The sequence below is a fragment of the Sciurus vulgaris genome (assembly GCF_902686455.1).
Source record: "Sciurus vulgaris genome assembly, chromosome: 12".
Lineage (NCBI taxonomy): Eukaryota > Metazoa > Chordata > Mammalia > Rodentia > Sciuridae > Sciurus > Sciurus vulgaris.
The window spans coordinates 36,117,231-36,142,832 of NC_136473.1; the positions used below are offsets into that span (position 1 = coordinate 36,117,231).

General features: G+C 38.1%; 2 pseudogenes across 2 annotated transcripts; both read left to right on the plus strand.

Moving 5' to 3' along the window:
• The first annotated feature begins 733 nt into the window (after window positions 1-733).
• On the plus strand, window positions 734-17,871 carry LOC306641366 (spliceosome-associated protein CWC15 homolog; annotated as a pseudogene). The gene is made up of 3 exons: window positions 734-814; window positions 1,911-2,578; window positions 17,565-17,871. The product of its transcript is annotated as a spliceosome-associated protein CWC15 homolog (transcript).
• Window positions 17,872-18,199: 328 nt separating this feature from the next.
• Window positions 18,200-20,012, plus strand: LOC306641522 (retinoic acid receptor alpha-like; annotated as a pseudogene). Its single transcript has one exon. The product of its transcript is annotated as a retinoic acid receptor alpha-like (transcript).
• The last annotated feature ends 5,590 nt before the right edge of the window (window positions 20,013-25,602 follow it).

Below are 25,602 nucleotides of genomic sequence, written 5' to 3' on the forward strand. Positions count from 1 at the left end.
CCATCTACAAACAAGTGCAAACATATGTTCCATGGAAGAGCCCCAAACTTCAATAAATATTTAGACTTTTCCTATCAACCCTATGCCATGAAAAGATAGAATTTTAAGATAAAATGGAATTAATTAAACTTGGAAAAACTCACATTTATTTATTCTTACAAAATACTTAGAAAACAATTACCTAAAATGCAGATCTCTACAAAGAGGGCAAGTAGAAATATAAAATCTAATAAAAAATCTTACAAGAAACATTTCAGGGACTAGAAAGAATCCTACCAACCCAAACTTTGACTTAATATATCATACATAGGACTTTTATCTTTTCCTTATCTTGTAACTCTACTATCATAGTTGCAACTTGAATTCAGGCATAATTCAAAACATGCAGAAGGGGGATGGAATCCTGAGTTTTCTAGTAGTTCAACAGAAGTAAGTTAAAAAGGCAGGTGGAGGAGCTGGACAGCATTCTGAAGATACCAGTGCCCAGATGGGTGCAAACTAATCTCACAAATACAAAGGCAAATCCTTAGTTGTAATAGGAGCATGAAGTTTTATCTAAGAAGCTAACCAGCAGTCCAATACCATTCCTATCATTATGCCAAATTCAACCACTTTCATTGTAGACATAAACATGCTATTACCATAAAATGATTCAAAGGAACTAAGAAAGGCCTATATAGAAAATTAGAGAAATAATGTACATTAGAGAAAAATTCTACTATGCTTCATCTTCATGTTATGCAATGTGACAACGGTTGTGATAACTGTCATTGCAGATGCCTGGGAAACCAAGCGGGAGCCTGATGGGTGTGGGGTATGCAAGTAACAAAACAACTATATACACCAGAGAAACTTCTGGGTAGGTTTCAGTAGCTCAGGAAATTGCTGTTAACAGTGAATAATGGATGAAAGAGCAATTGGGAACTTAGAAACACATGTAAAACCTGTCAGCCTTCATTCTTTTTGCATTTCTAACATCAAAGAAAATGTGAAATTTACAGGTAATCCAAAATTTTATTTTCCTTCTTACCTTGGAAGACTAGAAGGTAAATATTTGCTTTTACACCTGCCTTTTCTTGTCCATGTGTAGAAGGCTTTTGTCTTCCATGAGCCTTAAGTATTTTCAAGTTGTGATGTGGCACAGTCAGACGGTTGGCTCTATCTTATGTGGCTCCCACTCCACCTAAGAAAGCAATCAGAACTAGGTCCAACAGCATCACAGGAGCAGCAGAAATTACAATGTGTGGGTTGTACTATACTTGAATACAAGTGTACACATAAATAACTAAGCTGCCATCATTATAACACACAAGGAAAAGGAAATATACCTATATACTTAACGTGCCTTTCCCTAAATTTTCTGAAAAATTGTGAAATTTTGTAAAAACTAAGTTTACTCTATCTGCTTCAATCTGTCTCTTCCTTTTCCACTGGTTGAAAAAAAAATATATATATATGTTAAGAGAAGAGGATTCTGGAGACGAAGAGTAGCAAGGGTGTCTGTATGATTTCTGGAGGTTAGTACATCAGACAAAGTGAGTTGCAGGAGGACAACACCTTGTCTTTCTTAGGTGGGTGGGACTGGAAAGGAAAGCCTGGTCAGAGTAGGTGGTGGGTGGAGAAGCTCGGGAACTCTCAGGACGCCATGAAGAAAGCAGCGTGAAAGGAGCTTTGGCTATAGCTTAAGTGGGCCTGGGTCCTTCCAACACCAAATCCCGCACTGGTGCAAAGACAGTGAGTCCCTGGTGACAGTACAAGGATGCACTCCCGGGATACTGAATCAAGAGATGTGGGGATGTGGAGGCACTCAGCAACAGGAAACCCTGTTTCTCCCTCTCTGGACATAGCCTTTACCCTTTATGAAAATCAAGAGAGCACTTTTATCTTGTCATAAAAGATGACAACATCAGTCAAGGCCAACTTATGAACCTGCACAAGGTGGAAGAGGAAAAGGGGAAGGTGATTTGAGCCAACTTTCAAAGCACTATTCAAGCAGAGATCTTCCCACTCATACAAAGAAAAAATACAGACAGACTACTCAAGATATCCCTAAAGAGGTTCCTAACCTGACTTCAGGAGGAAGTTGGAAGAAAGAGAGAGAGCTGCTGCAAGGGAAAAAAAACAGGGATCACCCATTCTTATAACATACAACCTCTTCTTGAGAGTCAAAGAAGCCTTCATTAGACCAGATTCCTGCTGCCAACCTCGATGCAGATGATCTTCTAACAGATGAGGAAGATGAAGATTTTGAAGGAGAGTGATGATGATGTTACTGCATTTCTTGCAAAACTGGAAAAAAAATTTTGAAAAGGGCAGAGAAGCAGGCTAGGAAGGAACAGGAACAAAAAGCTGAAGAGAGAATTCATATGTAGAACATTCTGAGTGGAAACCCTCTTCTTAATCTCACTGGCCCATCCCAGCTTCAGGCCAACTTCAAAGTTAAAAGAAGGTGGGCTGTTGATGTTGGGTTCAAGAACTGCTCAAAAGGTGTAGATGACCAAAAGAAAGACAAAAGATTTATAAATGATACCCTGCTATCTGAATTTCACAAAAAGTTCATAGAAAAACATATTAAGTAGTACAGTCTTATGTGCTTAATTAAAGAATGTAAAATGTTAAAAAAAAAAGTGTACCCAACAAAATTTTACCTTTAAATTCAATATTTGTCAAGTTTTAATATTTAGGTAGATTTGATCAACTTCTTATTCATATTCAATGAAACACCATTATAATCATTAATAATACTAAAAGAAAAATTTCTTCAAATTAGAAACTAATACAAAATATATAAATGTATATAAACATTTTGTTGCAAAGAAGTAAGTTGAAAAGGAATAATCTTCCAGTCACAAAAATATACTACCTTGGGTTAAAATTCTATAACTAGAGGGTAACTGAAATGAGAAAGAGGAATCATACACATATGTTTTTTTTTTTTCTTTTTTTAACTGTCAAACAAGATACAGTCAAATATTTTAAAAATAAATTTAGGTGAGAATTAAATCACAACAGCATTTTCAATTGGATACTTTGAAAGGAGTGGTGGTACCATTTTAAAATGTCACCCCTTTAGAACACTGACAGTTATCTTCCATGAACCTATCTAAATTAAACACAGAAAAATTCCTATCAACCTTTCATGTTCAAAAGATGTACACGTTTACAAAATCACAATGTGGAATATCTAACCAAAGCCAATTGAAGACCACTGAACTATTTTAATTATTTTCATTACATAGGCTCAAATCGCACAGAAAAAAATGTATAAAGGCAACAACTGGAGGAAGATACTGCCTCACTCTCACCATGGGACTGTAATCCTCAGTTATTTCTTTATAGTGTAACATACCTTAAAAACTTGAGGGGCTGGGGATGTGGCTCAATGGTAGAGCACTAGACTTATAGTACCCTTGAGGACCTGTTTGATCCTCAGCACCACATAAAAATAAAATAAAGGTACAGTGCCCACCAACAACTAAAAAATATATATGTTAAATTTTTTAAAACTTCAATGTTTTTCAAAGAACTGAACGTTCTAATTATTGAAAAAATTCCGTTATTTCATTTCTGTTTAATATAGCTTAACACCACACATTTATCAATACTGTATTTAAAGGAACTTAAAGGCAATCTTCAGAAAGTCTTTGAACTTACCAGACCTGTGTATGTCTTTATCAATTCTTATTAATATAATGAATATTTGTGACTTTTATTACAATCTAGATTTCTTACTCAGCTTTGAGCTCTCTGTTAATAAAGACAGTGACCACCAGATATACCTCTTGTCCTGCCATTCAGACTGTTTCTTATTGCACAGGAGACTGGGTCTGGGTTGAGACGATCTACTTATGAAACTATTAGCTAGTCTTCAAAGGGACCATGCATGGACAGAGACAACACTGTTTCATAGTGAACAGTTCTGTGGAAACAAAAAATGTCAATTTTTACTCTTGCCATGTTTCATTCTTTGGACTGTTTCTCAAGTAAATTAAAAGAGCAACACAAATAGGATAGCTTGAGAGTAAATGGCCATACTTTTTGATAAAAGACAATACAGCTGGAAATAAAAATAACCAAAATAACAATAAACACTGAGTTAAGCATATCCTCTATTTTTTCCATCTAATCTCATTTATTCTTCTTTATCCCCTAAAGAATAGATTCACCTTATTCTTCTAACTTACATCCATGAGGGAGAGCACTCCACAAACACACCTCCTTTAATCCTTATGGCATAAAACTTTACTGAACTTTTTCATCTCAGCATAAACATATCAGAATTTTCACTAACAAGAATTAAAACTGAGAAATTTAAAAATAGTTACCAATCATCTAACATACCAATACTTTTGAAACTGGAGTTCTGAGATGAAACTCAGTTTGCTGCTTCTGCCGACAGGTGAGGGTCCACACAAGTTGCAGGCCTCTGCAGTCCAAAGAAGTGTTGCATCTCCTTCATCTCCTAATGTCAGTCCACCCATCAAGAGCTGCACATCCATTTCTCCTTCCTTCTGAATTCTTGTCTCATGAAGTTGAAAAATTTACTCTGCAGAACAGAACTCTTGCACTGGAGCACCAGGTGCCATAGCACATTTTCTCCATCAGGTTGCTCCTCTAGGGGTTTATATAGCACTTGGTTCACTACTATTGGTCCAAATTCACACTAATTAGGACTTGAAACCATACTAACTGCTATTGGTCATTCTTCTTCTTCTTTTTTTTAATACTTATAGATTTATGCATAGCAGCCCCAAACTGAAAATATTCCAACCTTAATGGACATGTGAGTGAATGTGCTGGGATATAGCTCAATGGCAAAGCATTTGCTTCACATTGGCCAAACTCTGGCATCAATCCCCAGCTCCAAAAAAAGACAAGAGGAAAAAAAGAGAACCCTACCAAAAAACAGTAAGAAAAAAAATGTGAATAAACAAATTCTATCAATACATAAAACTGTATTGATGGAGAGACACCCCATTCAGCTAAACTCTCTGTTCTTAGCTTACTACTAAATTTGCCTTAGGCTTTAAGAGTTCATAAAACTCTTAAAACTATCGTGAATGCTATTCTAGAAAATAGAAAATGTAGTCCATTTCTTTTCACCTTATAGATTACACCCTGACCTAACATGTTTATTTATAATTCTTGTGCTTGCTGAAAGGCCTTGTTAGGATTTGCGGAAGATGGTGGTATATAGGTTGATACTGCAAAAGGTGGTAAGGTTTATCAGGGTTTATCGACTACAGAACAGTATCCTCTAGAGGGATATAAAGCACTGCCAAGTCCTTTGAGGTTTAAGCACTTGCTAGTAGTACTCTGGCAAATAGTTAACTGAATATTTATGTTTAGGGTTAAGCACAGTGGGGTATCTAATCCCAGTTTGGGTCTTAACTATCATGAATTCAAGACTTTTAAGACTACTTTCATATGTTACTTTTATTATGACTAAGACTTTCTATAGCTTAGAGCTTAGTCTTATTCAATGATTATCTTAATCACACTTTACACCACATTATATTAACTAGAGTTAATTATATGACTGCAGTGGCAGCACAAAATTTACCAGTCCTGTTTAGTATAACTTAGTCTAATTTTCATTTATATGGTAATTTTAATCATTCCTGTGTGTGTTAGCAATCACTGGGGTGTGGTTGAGGAAAGCCTTGTGAGCTATTTATTATTAGTGAACTTAATACCTGCACCATTTGATCATATCTTGATATACAGGGCATTCTCACAGGGGTAGAGATGCTTTCATGTGTAAGTTTACTATAATAAAAAGGCCAGGACCAAACCTTTGTGTTTATGAAGTATAAATATTAGTTAAGCATTTTCAGTACTTTGCTATGTTTAAGCTACATCAACTGATTACAAATTTATATAACTGCATGTTGACTTGAAATAGACACATCTTATATAGAATGTGCAAAATCAAGTGTTATGTAAGTATTATGTTAATTAGTAAGGGTATAGGAAGATTTCTAATTGCTTGTGTTTGTTAGTGGGACTTTAGCATTAAAAAGATTAAATTTTAATATATTAATATGGATACAATGGGATAAGAGTTAACAAATTTTAGATCATGTAAGATCAACATTATCTAGAGTTAAGAGATAAAGGGGCCAAACATTATGTAGGTAATATGAAGGGTTCTTGTGAAATTCTGTATTGTTTTTTTTTTTTTTTTTTTTTTTTTGTCCATCAAGCATAAATATATTAACACCCTATGGTTAATATGCTAGATGAGAATACTGACTAATAGATCCAGCTACAATTGAATTGACTGCGTTGGGCCCTCTGACAGCCAATGGTGAGTAGAAGCATACCTAAAAAATATAAACCACTAAAGGCATGAGAGTGCAGTTATGTTGGATCACAGGCAAATATGACACTAGTCCATTATGATTTAAGGGGAACTTGTGAGTGAGTTACAAGTTATGGCCCTGAGGTGGGAACCAGATGTCAGATAAAGTTTCAGGCTAGCTTCCCCCAAGTTTCATGGGATCAGAGCAACAAGAGGGACACATCTTGGGCCAGTTGATTGTTTCATGGAGGATGGTAGACTAAGAGACCTCCATTGGAAGGGGATATCCACTTGGACTGTGAAAGTGCTACGAATGAAATGGGGTATGTACCACCAATGAGTTGGACATGCTATGCAGTACTAGAATTTGTGTCAGTGAAGAATATTGATATCCTCAAAGAATTAGCTATGTGGGATAATTAATATGATTTTTTATGTACTATGTGAGTATTGATGTGCTTACTTATATGGGGATGGGTTTTAATGTTGATTAAATATAGAATGTACTAGGTACTCATTAAAAGTTTTTAGGGATATGCATTACCATGTCCAAGAAAGCATAGAGGTAGTTTTATAAATAGTAGAGTAATTAATAGTGACACAGAAGTCAAGTTTGAGGAACTGGTTGAGTGTTATTGTAGGGAATAGTTAAGTTAGTAATATCAGCTTTGGCAGCTGAAGGTGGAATTTGTCATTTCTTCTCTGAATTTTGCTCTAAGAAGGTTTAAGACTTCATTTTTTGGTTAAAAGATCAAGGTAATAATTATATTAGGGCTCTTAATTTAAGGAGCTTATTTTCAACTAAGCTGACAGTTGGAAGAATAAGGAGAATAATAGTGAATTAAAGGATGCATGCTAGCTGGCCAGTGATGATAAATGGGTATTCTATGGGTTGGCCTCCAAACTCATTCCTCTACTCTGAGTGACTGTCAGAAGTTCATCTGGTGTGATGGCAACAATCAGTGAGAAAGGAACATGTGGCCAACAGAGTTCCATGACAGGCACTGCAACACAACCACATGCACTGTGGCTGGCTCTGTTATCCTTGCTACTAGTCCCTCACATGCCACCATGAGGCACCCTACCCTGGCCACCAGTGTCCTTTAACACCTGGATCAGGGCCTCTCCCATGGCAGGCATTAAATTCATCTTAGATGAATGAAGATTCTATTATAGCCTGGAAGTCTGGGTCCCCCACTGAAAGATTCATATGCTGAAATCCTACACCCCCAGGTGGGAACCTTGGGAGGTAGAGGCTTTGAGAGGGGATTAAGTCTTAAGAGCAGGGACTTCAGAAATGTAGCTAAGGCCCTTTAATAGAGACCCTAGAGACACGCTCTCCCTTTCATAATGTGAGGACACACTGAGAAGGTGCCACCTAACCAGACAAGATGTGCTAGAGTTTTGAACTTGGACTTCCCAGGCTACAGAATAAAGTGAATCAAACATTTGTGATTATAAATTAATAAAGAATATGGGTGAGAAATTCAATAAAGAATTGCACATAATGAAAAAGAACCAAACATAAATCTTGGAAATAAAGGAATAAATCAAATAAAATATTCATTTGAATGTCTCATTGTAAGAATATACCATGCTGCAGACAAACTCAGAGCTGGAAGACAAAGTGCCAACATTGAACATTCAGACACTATTTAAGGAGAGAAAATAAATAAACATGATAGAAATAACAAGAATTCTGGAACAACATCAAGGGATCAAATTTAAGAATCATTGGAATTAAAGTAGGTTATGAGATACAGCTAATGACAAGGATAACTTTGTCAGGGAGATAATAACAGAAAAACTTCCAAACCTTGACAATGAGATGAACATCTAAATACAGAATCCCAAATAGACAAGATCAAAAGAGAAAAAAAAAAAAAAAAAAAAAACTTCTCCCATGAGGCCTTGTAACTAAAATGGCTAGCAAAAAAGAAAGAATAGAATTTTAAAAGCCTCAAGAGGAAAATGTCATGCCACATTTAGAGGTAAGCCAATCAGAATTATTTCTGACTTCTCAGCATGATCTCTAAAATCCAGGAGTGCTTAGAATGATATGTCCCAAAACCCGAAAGAAAATAACTGTCAAAAAAGATTGGTATATTCAGCAAAGCTATCCCTCAGAATCAGAAAAGAAATAAAAACATTCTAACATAAATAGAAACTAAAAGAATTCATGACTACTAAGACATTACTTCAGAAAATAATTACAAAGACATTCCAGAATTAGAAATTTTTAAAAACTCTAGAGCTCACAAATAAAAAAAAAAAAAATCTTATTTGAAGAGTAGCTAAGCAAATGAGAAACAGGACCAGATTAATTATAAGAAATAAATAAAAATGGCTAGAATTTAATAAACATCTCTCTGTAATAACATTGAATGTAAATGGTCTCAACTCTCCAATTAAAAGATGTAGGCTAGTAAAATGGACTAAAAAACAAGAACTAACTGTGCTATTTCCAAGAGACACACCTTAAAAGTAAATAGAGACAAAGGTTGAAAGTGAAAGGATAGAAACTGATATACCATTTGAAGAGAATCTGACAACCAACAAACCTAGCTATTTTCATTTCCAATAAAGCAGAATTCAAGCCAAAATTAATTAGAAGAGATCAGAAAGGTCACTTCAAACTGATACAGGGAACAATCCAGCAAAATGATAAATAATAAATATTTAAGAGCCAAACATTGGTCAATCTAATTACATAAAACAGACAACACTGTGGTTAAAGCCTCAGATAGATCTCAGTAAAATAATATTAGGTGATTACAACACACCCCACTCACCAACAGATAGTCATCCACACAAAAACTTGGTAAAGACTCTTCAAACCTAAAAAATATTTTTAAAAAGAAATTAACATGCATCTATACAATATTTCATTCGCCAATATTTGAAGATACTTTCTTCTTAGTTGTTCCATGCTTCCCCAAATCAGACCATGTTTTAGGTCGCAAAGCAATATTTACCACACATACACACACACTAAAGTTGTAATTCATTACAAAAATTCTGATAACAATGGAATAAAATTAAATCCCAAAAAACCTACAGAAACATTATAAACAAATAGAGATTGAACAATACACTTTTGAATAATGAATAGGTGATAAAAGAAATTAGGAGAAAAGTTTAAAAGGTCCTGGAATCAAATGAGAATAGAGATACAACATACCAGAACCTCTAGGACACTCTAAAGCCAGCTGTAACAGGAAAGTTTACATAGCTGTAAGCACATACATAAGAAAAACAGACATTTGCTGGTGGGGTTGCAAATTAGTGCAGCCACTCTGGAAAGCAGTGTGGAGATTTCTTAGAAAACTTGGAATGGAACCACCATTTGACCCAGCTACCCACTCCTTGGCCTATACCCAAAGGACTTAAAATCAGCATACTACAGTGATACAGCCACATCAATGTTCATAGCTGCTCAATTCACAATAGCCAGATTGTGGAACCAACGTAGATGCTCTTCAATTGATGAATGGATAAAGAAACTGTGATATCTATATATATTATATATATATATATACACACACACACACACACACACACATGCATGCACACACAATGGAATATTACTCGGCCATAAAGAATAATAAAATTATGACATTTTCCAGAAAATGGATGAAATTGGAGAGTATCATGCTAAATGAGATAAGCCAATCTCAAAAAACCAAAGGACAAATGATCTCACTGATAAGTGAATGATGATACATAATGTAGGGTGGGAGGGAGGCAAGAATGGAGGAAGAAGGGACTGTATCGAGGGAAAAGAGGAGTGGGAGGGGTGAGGGGAAGGAAAAAATAACAATGAATCAAACACCATTACCCTATATAAATGTATGATTACACAAATGGTATGCCTCTACTTCATGTACAAAGAAACAAGATGTACCCCATTTGTTTACAAGAAAAAAAAAAGACTAGGAAAATAAAGAAAATCAGAAACATCAAAAAATTTAAAAACAACAACAACAAAAAAAACAAAACAAGGCATCTCAAGGCCCTTGAAAAACAAGAGAGACAACAACAACAAAAATACTCCAAAACCGGTGGGTAAAAAGTGAAAATTTTTTATTAGATTTAAAATCACTGTATTTGAGAATAAAGAATCAATGAAATAAAGTTGACTTTTCTAAAAGATAATCAAGATTGATAAGTCCTAAGCCAAACTAACCAAAAGAAAAAGACATAAGTTAATAAAATTAGAGAAGAAAAATCACCACAGACATCAGAGAAATCCAGAGGATCATTAGCAACTATTGTGGAAACTTAAACACTTCAACAAATTGTAAAATCTAGAATAAATGGAAGAGTTTCTGGACACATATGACCTGCCAAAATTGAATAAGGAGGACACAGAAAACTTTAGCGCACCAGTAACTAGAAATTAAATAGAAGCAGTAACAAAAAGCCTTCCAGTGAAGAAAAGATCAGACCAGAGAGATTCTCATCTGAATCTTCCAGACCTTTTAAGAAATAATTCTCATACTCCTCAAATTACTCCATGAAAAAGAAAGGGACTGAACACTTTAAATTCATTCTATAAAGCCAGTATTTCACTCATACCAAAAACAGATAAAGCACATGAAATAAAGAAAAGTGCCAACCAATATCTCTAATGCATTCAGAAGCAAAAATTCTTAATATTAGCAAATTGCATTTAAAAGCAGCATGTTAAGAAGATTGTACACCATGACCAAGTTGTTTTTATCCCAGAGATGGAAGAATAGCTTAACTTATGCAAATAAAAAAAAAGTGAACCAGAGTCTGGTCTCATGTTCTTTCAAATTCATAATGATGGTGCTGGTCTTTAGTGTCTGTTTCAGTAGACAACCTGTGCGCTGCATGCTCACAATGCAATCCCCACCCCATCTGAGAGAAGGGCTGACATTCCTTCCCTCCTTTTTCCTTTGCAGTACGACCCCAGGGTTGTACAGTCCTTCCCCACAGTGCCAGGTGCCTCAGGGGGAGCCATCCCACTCCAAGATGCAGTGGGTATTTTTACTTTCTCCACCATTATTTTAGGAGTGGGCATTTGACCAAACTGTGGTTAATGAGACAAATAGAAATCTCATGCAGAAAGAGGTTCTGGAAACAAATTCTTCTCTCCTAGGAAAGGGCTAAGGGAGAAAATGGTCTTTCTTCTTCTGGACACTGTCTTGTCAGGACAGAATAACTAGTCCCATGCAGCCATTTCCCTATGAGTTAACAGGTAGACTGACAACCAAGAGATGCACAGTGAGGGTTGGTGACTCTGGGTCCACTCCATCTCTGGATTAACAAACTACCTTTGGGAATTTCACAAATGTGACACCAAAAGAGAAGGAATTCAAAGTGAAGAGTGTGAAGGCCAACAAAGCAGTGCTGAAAACCACCAGAGCCACAAAAAAGAAGTTACCTGTCTTCCATTCCCTCTGCTGTAGCTCCAGAAGCAATGCTGACATCCTCAGTGGAGTCCTCAGAGAAGCAAGCTGGGCCACTAGGCTGCCATCAAGGTTACCCTGAACATTGAATCTGACATACAGAAGATAAAAGACAGCAATACACTGTGATCCTTGTGGATGAGAAGCCTAGTAAGCACCTGATCAAATGGGTTGGAGCTCTGACAGTGACAGGGCCAAGGTCCACATCCATCCAGATGTGGACTGAAGGAAGTATTTTGTTCTTGAGCTTTGTGTGTTGTTGAATGCGGTGCTGGGGATCAAACCACAGCCATACATGTGCTGGGCAAATGCTCTGCTACTGAGCTTCTCGTATAGCCCCCCCAGCTTATTCTCTTGATGCACACATTCCATGGGGATACAAAAGGTTTCATAGTCAGCAATAAACAGAAATATTTTGAGACAAAAATGTTCTCTTTACCAGAAAAAAAAAAAAAAGCTAAATACTCAAACATTAAGAAGTGACTCACCTGATTATCAGAAATCCTTGTAATGTAAATCATGGCCAAAATTCTATTAAGAAATGAATGTAGTAGTACATCATATTTTATTAAATAAAAATTAATCCCAACATAGTAAGTAGCTGACCCTACTTAGCATTAACAAAATACAAATATGCTGTAAGCTGCAGTGCACACACACAGAGGTGTATCTGAATGGTGATTGCAAATTATTTAAATTATCTCACTTTCACATCACAGTATCCTCTTTTAAACTTTTATATAATGTCTATTAAATATAGAACAGAACACTTACTTTTTTTTAAAAAGCTATTATCTACCTCATGAAAAAAGATACTACCTAAAGTGTCAGTGATATTAAAAATAAAAGTCCACTCTAATTTTTACAGTAAAACATCTTTCTCAATTTTGTCTCCACCTTCTCTACTCCCAACCTGTCCTCATGTGCAATCACCTTCACCAACTAAGGAGGCCTACTTGGCGAGTTCTTCATGACTGGAGACGTGTTGGGAATGCAGGGCCAGGCAGGAAACAAGCTCAGGGACGCTGACGACACACTTAAGGAATGCTTGCCCATTGTTCTCTTGGCTCTAAGTATGAGTTGTGACAAGACACCACATCAGCTTCCAGAATCAGAGTCCCTGACTGGAAACTACAGAGAAACCTGACAGTAAAGGGAATTAGAATGAAAAGTCTAACACCGATAGAATATTAGGAGAGTCAAAAGAAGAAAGTGTCAAATGCGAATGCATTGGGCAAACTGTATTAAGAGTTACAGTATTAGCTAACAGGAATTAAAATTCAGAAATTTAAGAAGATTCAAATTATCTAACATATAACAATACCTTTGTTACAGAGTTCTGCCATGAAATTCAGTTCTCTGCTTCTGCAGGCAGGTATGGGTCTGAGCAAGCCGCATGTCTCTGTAACCCAGAAACGTTGCAGGTCGTAAGGATGGTCCACGCCTTGAAGTGTTGCAGCAGACAGCAGACACCAGCAGCTCACCATCCATTTCTTTTTACGAATACGAAGAATATGAAGAATTAACTTTGTCCCCACCCCCGCCCCGCAAAACACGAAGCAGAGCAGCACTACACCACTGGAATACCAAATTCCCAACACGTTTAGGTGTTAATATAGCCCTTGGTTCACTGCCTTTGGTTCAAGCTTATGCTAATTAGGGCTTGAAAGAAGGGACCAATGATATTGGTCCAATTTTATGCTAATTTGAGCGTGAAAACGAAGTAATGCTATTGGTCAGTTTTTTTTTTTTTTTTTTTTTTTTTGGAATATTTAGAGTAGATTCATTTATAGAGCTTAATCAACATGTGAATGAATGGGTTGGGTGTAGTTCAGCCCAAAGCCCTTTCTTGGAATTCATCAAGCCCTGGGTTCAATCTCCAGTTCCAAAGAGGAAAGGGCAAAAAGAAGGACCCCACCAAAAACAAGAAGAAAAGGAGCACGTGTGAATAAGCAATTTTTATCAATACATAAAACTTATTGAAGACACTGTGCATGTCTGCTCTTCAGTTCCTCTTACTTCCTGAGCCCCCACCACCAGGAGGGAGATCATATGCCTGCAGGCTGGGCAGTGTGGGAGACAGATGGATGTCAACTTCTGGCAGGTGATCAGCCATCAGGATGACTGCAATCCTACCAGCATGTATCAGGGGGACAGCCATCTGCAGTTGCAGCATATCAACCCATGTGCAACAACAAGGCTACCAGTGTGTATACATTTAAAAAAAAAACCCTTCATTTGATCAGATCCACTCCTCAATATTTTACCTGCACTCTCCTCCTCCCTCCCCCTGAACACTTACCCTTACCTTGCTGGTTGTCTTGTACCTTTATGGTGTATCCATGCCCCCAATTTTTTCTTATGTTTCCCTTTTTTTACACATAAGAGACAACATTTTTCTCTGAGTATCAAAATTGTCACCACCAATTTCATCTATTTTCCTGTGAATGACTTAATTTCATTCTTTTTTATGACTGATTAAACTTCATTCTATGTATATACAACATTGTCTTTAACCAGGGATTTATTGAGATACAACTAAGCTGGTTTCATAGTAAGTTATTGTGAACTGTGCTGTAATAAACATGGTTATGCAGGTAGCTTTAAAGTGTGCTGACTTTAAATTATCTCAATAAATATCGAGGTATTGTATAGCTCGATCATATGGTGGTTCTGTTTTCAATTTTTGAGGAACTTCTATAGTGCTTTTTATTGTGGCTCTACTAATTTGCATTTCCACCAACAGTGTCTAAGAGTTCGTTTTCCCTTGCAACTTCAATAGCTCTTACTCGTATATGTGTTCTTGATGCTTGACATTCTAACTGTAGTGAGATGATAAAGATGTTGAATATTTTTTTCACCTAACTGTTGGTTTGGTTCATTTCCCATTTATTGGGTTATTTCTTTTTGAAATTGTGAACTTTTATAGTCCTTTACGTATTCTGGATATTAGTCCTCTGTTGGCAAATGCCAGGCAAAGATTTCTTTCTTATTCTACCAGTTGTCACTTCACTCTGTTGTTTCATGTACTATGAAAAACCTTCTTAATTTGATGTCATCCCATTTATTGATTTTTTTCTCTTATTTCCAGAGCTATAGGGATCCTGTTCAGGAAATCTTCACCTGTGATTATACATTGAATTCATTAGCCTTTTTTTTTTTTTTTTCTTGTAACAGTTGCAAAATTTCTGGTCTTATGTCTCTAATCCATTTTGATTTTACTTTTTACAGAGTGAGAGAGAGTGATTTAGTTTCATTCCTCTACACCCAGATGTCCAGTTTCTCCACTGCCACTTGTTAAATACGCTCCTTTTTCTTTAATGCATACTTTTGGCACTTTTGTCAAGGAGTAGATGTCCAAGACTGCGTAGGCTTTTCCCTTTGTCTTCTATCCTACTCCATTGGTCTGCATGTACATTTTTTAGCCGGTACCATGCAGTTTTCATTAATATGGCTGCATTAGTAATAATTTGAAATCAGATATTGTGATGTCTCCACCATTGCTTTTATTTTGATCAGGATTGTCCTGTTTTTTCTCTTCGTGAGTATATATCTTAACCTCTCTATGACCTCTCTCTTTTCCACCTGCCTCCACAAGTTTACTTGTAATGATTTTATGTCTTAAGATGTATGTAAGTTGAGATGAACTCTCTCACCTTCCTCTGCTACCATATTTGTCCTGCTTATCCTTTGGAAGGTCCTTTCATCTAATAAGTATTGTTTTCTCTGGAAAATACTCTTTTCTTTTTGCTTTGAAATTTTTATTCCACTAATTTTCTTTCTTCTTTTTTTGTGGATCACCTATTAACTCCCTGCATTAATAAACATGTTTGCCTTTTCTTTTAAATCTTTTAGCTCTAAATCCTAGGAAATATTCCGAAGTGAATCATTTAACTTCTTTGTTATTTCTACCAGACATTTCTTTAATTTCCAAAGCTACCCTTTTATTCTGCTGTAATATTTTTCATTGTAACCTGTTTAACTTGTGGAATAACATCTAATACCTTGGTGTGCAGCAAATGTCTAGGGTCAGTTTTTTATTTTATTTTTTATTTTATTCTACATATATGTGTATATTTAGATATGCACTGGTAATTTATTATTATAATTGTTGTTATATTGATACTATGAATGGTATCCAGGGGTGCTTTATCACTGAGCTATATCCCCACCCCCATTTTTATGTTTTATTTTGAGACATAGTCTTGCTAAGTTGCTAAGTCTGGCCTCAAGATTGCAATCTTCCTGCCTGAGCCTCCTGTCACTGGGGATTACAGGCATGCACCACCATACCTAACTTCTGGTAATTTATTTTTTATGTATAAATAAGATTAAACATTAAGAATAGTTTTAGAGTTATAAACTTATTTTTATATGTTCCATATCCTGTTTACCTACAATTGATAGCTTATAAAAATTTGGTACAGTTATTAAAATTAACAAAAGTATATTGATTCTTTTTATTAATGAAAGTCCATATATTATTCCTACAGCCTAAGATTACCTTATATCCTGTTTCTCTCCCCAAATCACACCCAGGTTGCCAGATTACATTAGTATTTGTATCTCCATAGGAATCTCTATGTTTCTTAAAGCTACTCCAACTCATTACCACTAACTGTTGATAAAATAGACCTTTTTTTCTGTCATAGCTCTGGAGTCTGAAGCAATGTGTTGGCAGGGCCATGCTTTCCCTGGGGATTCTATTTCATGTCTTTATATTAACTTCGGGTGTTGATCTACAATTCCTGAGTTTCCTTGGTATGTAGATTGATGTAGTATTCTATTCACACCCTTCACAGGCAGGAATCTTCTCATGTGTTTGTGTCAATTTCTTCTTTTCTTATAAGGATACCAGTCTTACTATATTTTTCTCTAGTATACTAAGTTGGGACCTTAGATGATTTCTTTTATAACATTAGTTTTTTCTCACACATGATTTTAATATGAATTTCCCACTGAGGAATGGGTTTTAGTATCCCACAAATTTCGGTAAATTATATTTTCATTTCTTTTAAAATGCATTTAAATTTATCTTGATCTGTGTGTTATTTAAAAATATGCTGTCTAGTGTTCACATACTTGGTTATTTTCTAAATAAATGTTTACTAACTATTTCAAATGTAATTCTGTATTGGCTTGAGAAATACTATATACGATATAGTATAAGAATGTTCTCTATTATTTTATATATTCCAAGAAGCTCCAGAAAGCTATGATTTTTCCCATTGTTGGATGCAGTAGTCTACTCATGTCAGTTCCAAATGATTACTAATGTTGTTAGATGAACTATATTCTATTGATTTTAGCTTGATTGATTTATCAGTTACAGAAAAAAAGAATGTTGAAGTTCCACCTGTAACAGATTGATCTATTTTTTCTTTCCTTTTTACTAGTTTATACCTCTTATGGCCTTGATGCTTGCTTATTAGATGCATATATATTTAGGATTATTGTATCTTCATGGAGAAATGACTCCTTTGTGAGTTATGCAATACTTGTCTTTTTTCTTGATAATCTTTCATGATGTATGTCTTTACTAAAATTAATATAGGTTTCTTGACTAGCTGCTGTAGCATCACACTTTTTTTTTTACATTCTTTACTTTTTACCTTTATTTAGATTTTACACACAATGCATTCTGTGATATCTGTCATTTAATTGGCATATTTACATACTTATATTTAAACTTGTGATGAATGTAGTGGGATTCCTCCTCACTGTTTTTTTTTTTTCTTATTAGATTGTGTTGTTTTTCTTTTGTCGTCTGTGCTTCTGTGCTTTTATTTGAGAATTTTATATATTATCATTTATTTCCCTTTCAGTATATTAATTATACTTATTTATAAGAACTTCTTGAAGTTTCAGCCTCTGCATGTGATTCGCCATGGCCGCTGCCTTCGCGCTGCACCCCTGAGCCGCGGCCCCCAGATGGCTCCTGTCCCGGGACCCCACAACACTGACGCCAAGCAGCGCCAAGGCACCAGGTTAGGACAGAGGCCGTGCCCGCTGACTCTACAGACATGTTGTGTCCCCCTGCTGCGAGCACCACCGGCCATGGCCCCCCAGCCGCCTAGCCGGGACCCATGGAGGAGTGGCATCCCTTTTGGTACCCTGAAGACCCAGCTCTGAACCTTCCCAGGAAAGTGACAGCTCACAGAACTGTTGAACCAAAGGACTGAGTCTTGGGATATCCAAACCACCTGGCCCCCTGGGTGGGGGCTCCAGAAGGCTGAGATTGGTTTGTTGACGTTGGACAGCAGCTTCAGGACAGAAGAGGGGTGTGGGCTGACCACCCAAACCCCCTCTGGGCCAGGCCCCATGTCTCAAGGAGGGGCAGCGTGAAGTCCGCCACAGCACCCTGCCAGACTGTCTGCCTGTCCTTCTGATCAGCTGCTTGGCACAGTCAGCAACAGCAGCTCCTGCCCAACACCTGGGGGGTGGGCACCTGAATGGGTACCCGGCACCTCCCTACGCCTTCTTCTTCCCTCCTATGCTGGGTGGACTCTCCCAACCAGGTCCTCTGACCACTCTCCAGCATCAGTTTCCAGTTAGCGGATACAGCACACCATTCCCAGCCACCATCGAGACCCAGAGCAGCAGTTCCGAAGAGATAGTGCCCAGCCCTCCCTCACCACCCCCTCTGCCTCGAATCTGCAAGCCTTGCTTTGTCTGTCAAGACAAATCCTCAAGCTACCACTATGGGGTCAGCGCCTGTGAGGACTGCAAGGGCTTCTTCCGCCGCAGTATCCAGACGAGCATGGTGTACACGTGTCACCGGGACAAGAACTGTCATCAACAAGGTGACCCGGAACTGCTGCCAGTACTGTCGGCTGCAGAAGTGCTTCGAAGTGAGCATGTCCACGGAGTCTGTGAGGAACCACCGAAACAAGAAGAAGGAGGTGCCCAAGCGCGAGTGCTCCGAGAGCTACACCTTGACGCCGGAGGTAGGGGAGCTCATCGAAAAGGTGCGCAAAGCACACCAGAAAACCTTCCCTGCCCTCTGCCAGCTGGGCAAATATACTACGAACAACAGCTCAGAATAGCGTGTGTCTCTGGGACAAGTTCAGTGAACTCTCCACCAAGTGCATCATTAAGACTGTGGAGTTCGACAAGCAGTTGCCAGGTTTTACCACCCTCACCATTGCCGACCAGATCACCTTCCTCAAGGCTGCCTACCTGGTCATCCTGACCCTGCAGATTTGCAAGCGGTACACACCTGAGCAGGACACAATGACCTTCTCGGACGGGCTGACCCTGAATCGGACCCAGATGCACAACGGTGGCTTTGGCTCCCTCACAGACCTGGTCTTTGCCTTGGCCAACCAGCTACAGATCCTGGATATGGATGATGCTGAGACTGGGCTGCTCATCTGCCTCATCTGTGGAGACCGGCAGGACCTGGAGCAGCCAGACAGGGTAGACATGCTGCAGGAACCACTGCTTGAGGCGCTTAAGTTCTGTGTGCGGAAATGGAGGCCTAGCCATCCGCACATGTTCCCCAAGATGCTGATGAAGATCACAGACCTGTGAAGCATCAGTGCCAAGGGGGCCGAGTGAGTGATCACCCTGAAGATGGAGATCCCAGGCTCCATGCCACCTCTTATCCAGGAAATGCAGAACTCGGAGGGGGCTTGGACCTTCTGAGTGTACAGCCGGGGTGTGGGGGACGGGTCGGGGGTGGCCTGGCACCCACACCAGGCAGCTGTAGCCCCAGCCTCAGCCCCAGGTCCAACAGAGCAGCCCAGCCACCTACTCGCCATGACCACCATGCCACTTGGACACAGCCCTGGCCCCATGTCCCGGCTTTCTCTGCCTCCTACCAACCATGCAACCCTGCCAGCCCTGCCCCCTTCGACCTCCCAGACAGAACTGGGGACCTTCCTAGGGACAGGAGGGAAGAGGCAGCAACTCTTTGGACAAAGGCCTGGGCTCGAGATGGACTGCCCTGCTCCACAGCCTGTGCTGACGTAGGGGGCCAGGCAGTGAGCTGAGAGAGGACCTGGGCCTGGACCTTGTATTTGTAGAGATGGCCCTGGCCACCTTGCCACGTCTTCATCACCAGCAATGCCGGGACCTGGCTCCCCATCCTCCGAACTCAAGCCATTGCTCCGGGTTGCAAAACCTCCCCCTGCCTGGGTTGGTGACAGAGGGGTGGCCGGGGTGGGGGATTCCCCCTTTATATACCCTGCCATACCAACACCCAGGTATTAATTCTCGCTGGTTTTGTTGTGTAATTTTTTTGTTTTGATTTTTTTAATAAGAATTTTCATTTTAAGCACAAAACAAAAAAGAAAAGAACTTCTTACTGATTACTCTAGAATTTTCAAAGCACATTTGTTACTAAGTTTATCTTTCAATAAATCTGTATATTTTGCCAGTAGTTAGTTGTCTTATACAGATAATTCCCAACTGCCTACAACTCATCTCTTAAGGCATTTTAAACAATCACTTCACTTTCCCATATGCTATAATAATTCATTACATTTATATTATTATTATATTAAATATCCAATTGTCTTTATGTTAAAAATAATCAAAACAAAATATTTTATTTATTTTTCCCTTTTCTTACTCCATCTACATATTTTTATTTATGTATATCCAAGTTTCTATGATTTTCTATGTATTTGAAAAAAATCTTTATTATTTCTTAAAGGGCATAAAAGTATGGAAGAATGAAAGTAGTGATTTTAAAACATTTTACATGTTGAAGCTTAAATTAGAAGTCCAATAATTTCTAGGCAGAAAAATTGCAGAATCTGTGTTCTTTAGTAGTTTGTTTCTCAGTTTACCATAATGTTTCTCTTTCTTGGCATATGATCTTTTCCTATATGATCTTATAATGTTTGCACAGGTTTTTGCTTAAGAAAGAAAAATAGTTGTGTTTGTACTTCAAGTATTTGCATCAGTTGTTTCTGTTATTGTATATTGAGATTCGATTCTTCTTCAAATTTCTTCATGTGCTATAATCTGTAATTGGGGCTTGTTTAAAGATAAGTGGAATGGTGGCTTGGGAACTGTCCTTAAATGAGAAAGCTCTTCTTTACACTGAATCCTCTCATATATCAGATTGAAGAGATAATTATTCTAGAGATGCTACTATACCAACAATATTACATTTTGAAGGTAGTTGTATTTACATAATGGAAAGCCCTTTTGTCTAGGTAGATGAAGTCCTGTTTAATGAACTTCAATTAATGAAACTGATTTTATGATTTTTCACTCTTACATATTCATATACATCTCTTTTAGAATTTTGTTTCTCCAATTCTTTCCTTTCTTACTAGTATTTCTGGTTTGAGTAGTCTTATAGCAAGCTTCTGTCTCTTTCTACATGTGGCTATGTGTTTATCTTTCACATGAGTTTTGCACCTCTGCCTCTAAACCTTCCCAAACTTTCCTTTCCCACTCCACCTCATTCTCTTTGCATTTAGGTATTTGTCCAGATTTTTATTCCTTCCTATCATATTTTGACCAATTTCAAGTTGAGTAGAGATAAAAGGACTTCATGTCTTGTATCTTCTGACTCATGACAGGAACTTATGTGATGTTCTTTGGCTATTCTGTATGTTTTAATAAAATCATCTAACATGATTACAGCCAAAATTATCTGGGCACATAGTTAGATGAGAAGGAAAATAATGACATGACATTTGCTGTGGCATTGACTCTCTATTATATTTTCTGTTTTTGAAAATTTAGAATGAATCACATATTCTATCATCTATTACAATAATGTTGTTTATGCATACCTAGTTTCTTCTCTTTGTATGTACAAGTCTGAATAATATAGATATAACATATGCATTCCATATTACCTTTCTTCCTAAGCTGAAAATTGTTGTGTGCATCCTCTCTCTCTCTCTCTCTCTCTCTCTCTCTCTCTCTCTCTCTCTCTATATATATATATATATATATATATATATATATATATATGTTACACAGTGGCAAATAAAGATGTCAGTAATTAAAAGAAATTTTAGTTGACATTTTAAGTAGCTATGAACAATATTGAAGCATTTAAATGTTTGTCTATTTAATAACAAAGTTATTAAGAGTATTGTTTTAATCAACTTTGCATCACTGTGACAAAAATACCTGACAAGAAAAACTTAGAGGAGAAGTAGTTTATTTGGGAGTCCTGGTTTCAGCGATCTCAGTCCAAGAGGGCTGATTCAATTGCTCTGGACCCAAGGTATGGAAGCACATCATGGCAGATGGACCCTGCTTCCATGGCAATTTCCATGCAGATGGAAACTAATAAGCTAGTAGCAGGTTCTGGAAGAAGAGGGAAAGTGGAGGAGGTAAAAGGTTATAGGTAAGATGCACCCTTCCTGGGAACAACTCCAATACTCTACCACCTCCAGCCATGTTCCATCTGCCTAGAGTTACCACCCAGTCAGTTCATTCAGACTAGTGTAGAGAAGGTTACAGTTCTCATAATCCAATTATTTCACCTCTAAGCATTTCTGTATTGACACAGGAACTTTTGGGGAACACCTCAAATCCAAACCATAACAAACATGTACCATAGACAGTCATTTAAGAAATGGTGCTGGGATAATTGGGTGTACATTTGCAGAAAATGCCATAAAACTACTATTTCTCACCAGTTAAAAAATGAACTAAGAATTGGTTAAGAACTTAAATGTAAAACTTTAAACTATAAAACTGCTTGCTAGGAAAAAAAAAAAAAAAAAAAAACAGGTAAATCCTTCAAGACATTGGAATTGGCAATGAGATTTTGGACAAGTAGCCAAACACTTGGGAAATAAAGGCAAACATAAATAAATGAGATTAAATAATTATAGAAAACTTCTGCTCAGCAAAGGAAACAATTGCCAGAGTGAAGAGAAACTCTATAGAATGAGAGATTTTTTTTTTAAAACTGGGGATTGTGGGGGCACCTGGCTCTCCTTGCAGCGCTTGACAGAGTTCCACTCAAGGATGATTGCAGAGACTCATCCTAAAAGGATTGTAGCCAGATGTATGCCTCCCTAGCTTGGATGTTATTCTGTGGAGTTCTCCTAATAATATATTACTCACTTCAGTCTGAGGATCTTGCTAGAGGTGATGGGAATAATTCTACAAATTTCCAGAAAAACATCATGGAGACAAAAACACACGTTGAAACCCTGTGATGTTAACCTCACTACAGGAGAATGTTTTTATTATGTTAAAAATCAAACACTGCATTTACTGGCACAGCCAGAACCTGTTGGGGCACAGAAATTTATATATAACAATATTTCCCCAAGTTCTAAGTACAAAGCACCTCCCACAGTAGCTACTAGATATGGACTAGCTTATTTTATCTATGGCAAACCCTGGTACCCCCCTAAAGGCAAGCCCTTAGAGAAGGTAGATATAGATCTCCCCCTGTCTCCTACAGGGTGGTTTAATCCAGATGATGGTTTTGTTAATGTGTGGTGGTAAAGTAGAAGGATAAGGTTTCACAACATTCCTTCCTTCCTACAAAAAATATGTCACCCCTATAATAAACGTTGGTACACAATAACCATTGGGACCGCTGCCCTCCTGTAACCCTTAACTCAGCAATTTAGATATTAACCAGAAGGACTTAGTAGAGATGGTCACATGACATTATTTGTCTATCGCTTTACCGCAAAAATAATAAAAAATAGTCTTAGGTCATATAGAGTTTAGATATTAAAGAAATAAACATTGTATTAGCTCATTGACGTAGTTAGATATGCTTAAAATAATTGTGATTAAGGATAATCTGTAAGGTTACTGTTTTCTCATAACCTTTCGGTAAAAACAATTTCTGCCTATGCTTTGGAAACCTCTTTGATTTTATTAATCACAAGCCTGTCATCAAAGCCTGAAGAAAAATGTATATAAACCCAGCCTTCCCCAGAATAAAGTGGGATTGATTGCACCAGAACTAGAGTCTGTGTCTTTCATTCTCCATCCATCGCTGACGCTGTCTCCCCGCGCCCCATTTACCAGTGTGGAACCCATGGACTCCTGCTATGACTGGCAGGGGATGAACCCAGCAGTGCTTAGCCACTGATCCACATCCTTAGCCCCTCCTTTTTATTTTTTTTATTTTGATACAGGGTCTCACTGAGTTACTTAAGGCTTTGCTAAGTTTCTGAGGCTGGCTTCAGACTTCCAATTCTCCTGCCTCAGCTCAAGAGTCTCTATAATTATAGGCATCACCATGCCTGGCTTAGAAAATATTTTTAAATGATACATCTAACTAGGAGTTAATATCCAGATTATATAAGGGACTAAAAAAAAATCCCAATAGGGAAAAAATACTAATTATTTAAAGAGCAATTATCTTAAATATTTTACCAAAGGAGGCACAAAATCTTCCAACATATAGGTGAAGAAAGGGTCAATATCACTAATCATCTTGTAAATGCAAACCAAAACCACTATAAGATATGACTTCACTCCACAATGACTATTATCAAGAACACAGAACATATCAAGTACTGGCAAGTATGTGAAGAAATGGATACGTGTGCACACTATTGGTGGGAGTGTAAATTAGTCATAGCCCTTATGGAAAACAATATGGACATTTCTCAAAAAATTAAAAATGATATTTCTATATGATCCAGCAAACCAATTACTGGATATTTATTTAAGGAATTGAAGTCATCTTCACTACCATGTTTATTGCATCACTATTCACAGTATTCAAGAGATAGAAACACCTATATGTCACAAACAAGAATCCATGCCATTTTTGATAACATGCATAAAATGTGATATCACTGTGATGTGAAATAAGTCAGGCATAGGAAGTATCATGAGTCTCACTCATGGGAATATTTTTTAAAAAAGTTCCTCTCCTAGGAGTTGATAGTAGAACAGTGGATACCAGAAGGAGTGGAGAGTTGGGGAAAGTTTGATCAATGGGTATTTGTTGGGAGTAATGACACGTTAACTAACTCAGGCTGACTCCTTACTCCCGGGCGGGTGAGCAAGATCAAGGCCTCAAAGGCAGTTTCAAAGGTTAATGATGATAAATCAGACCACCGTCAGGGATTGGTTAACAACAGTTCCGTGAATGTGATCAGCTCGTGCTTGCCATATAGTCCTATGGGACTCTCGCCTGCGTGACTGCCCCCCTGCCTTGCTGACCTTTAAGCTGATTGGTTCCCACCTAGCCTTCTCCCTACATAAAAGCTGTGTGACTTCCAATAAACGAGTTCCTGCTGTGACTGGTCTCCCTGACGTGTCCGATTGTCCTCCGCCTGGAGGGTTGGATGGGGGCGGTCAGTTGGTCCTACCTATCCCGGTCTGACCTTGTTGGGGAGTGTACCCTTCCCTTGCCGCTGGTTGAGAAGAGCAAGGGGACTTAACACCCTGACATCTGGTGCCCAACATGGGGCCCCTCAAGGTTGATCTGCAGCCAAAGTGAAGAGGCAACTTTGAAACCAAAAGTACTGGCAGATCAGGCCAAGCGAGTTCCAAGGTAAGAGCATCCCTGAAAAGATGGGGCAAACACACACCACACATGGTGACCCTGCACTCTCAGCTCTTAGACTCATGCTGAAGAGTAGGGGCCTTGAGTTGTCTGATACACAGGCGGAAAAAGCCTGGGACACCTTTACTCGGGTGGCCCCTTGGCTTCCTGCTGCTAATCTTTTTGACTGGTCCACGTGGGATCGTGTAGAACAACTTGCTAGGAAGAGGGAAATCAACTTAGGGGAGGGTCTCCCACTGGGAGTCTGCCCTACATTATCCGCCCTTAGGGCCTGTTTCTCTCTAGGACCTCCCAAAGGGGGCTTCAAGTTTCTCCCCAAAGAGCTGTCACCTAAAGATGATACTGGGAGAGAACTCACTGACTCTAACCTCCCCCCTCCCTGTATGGCCTTC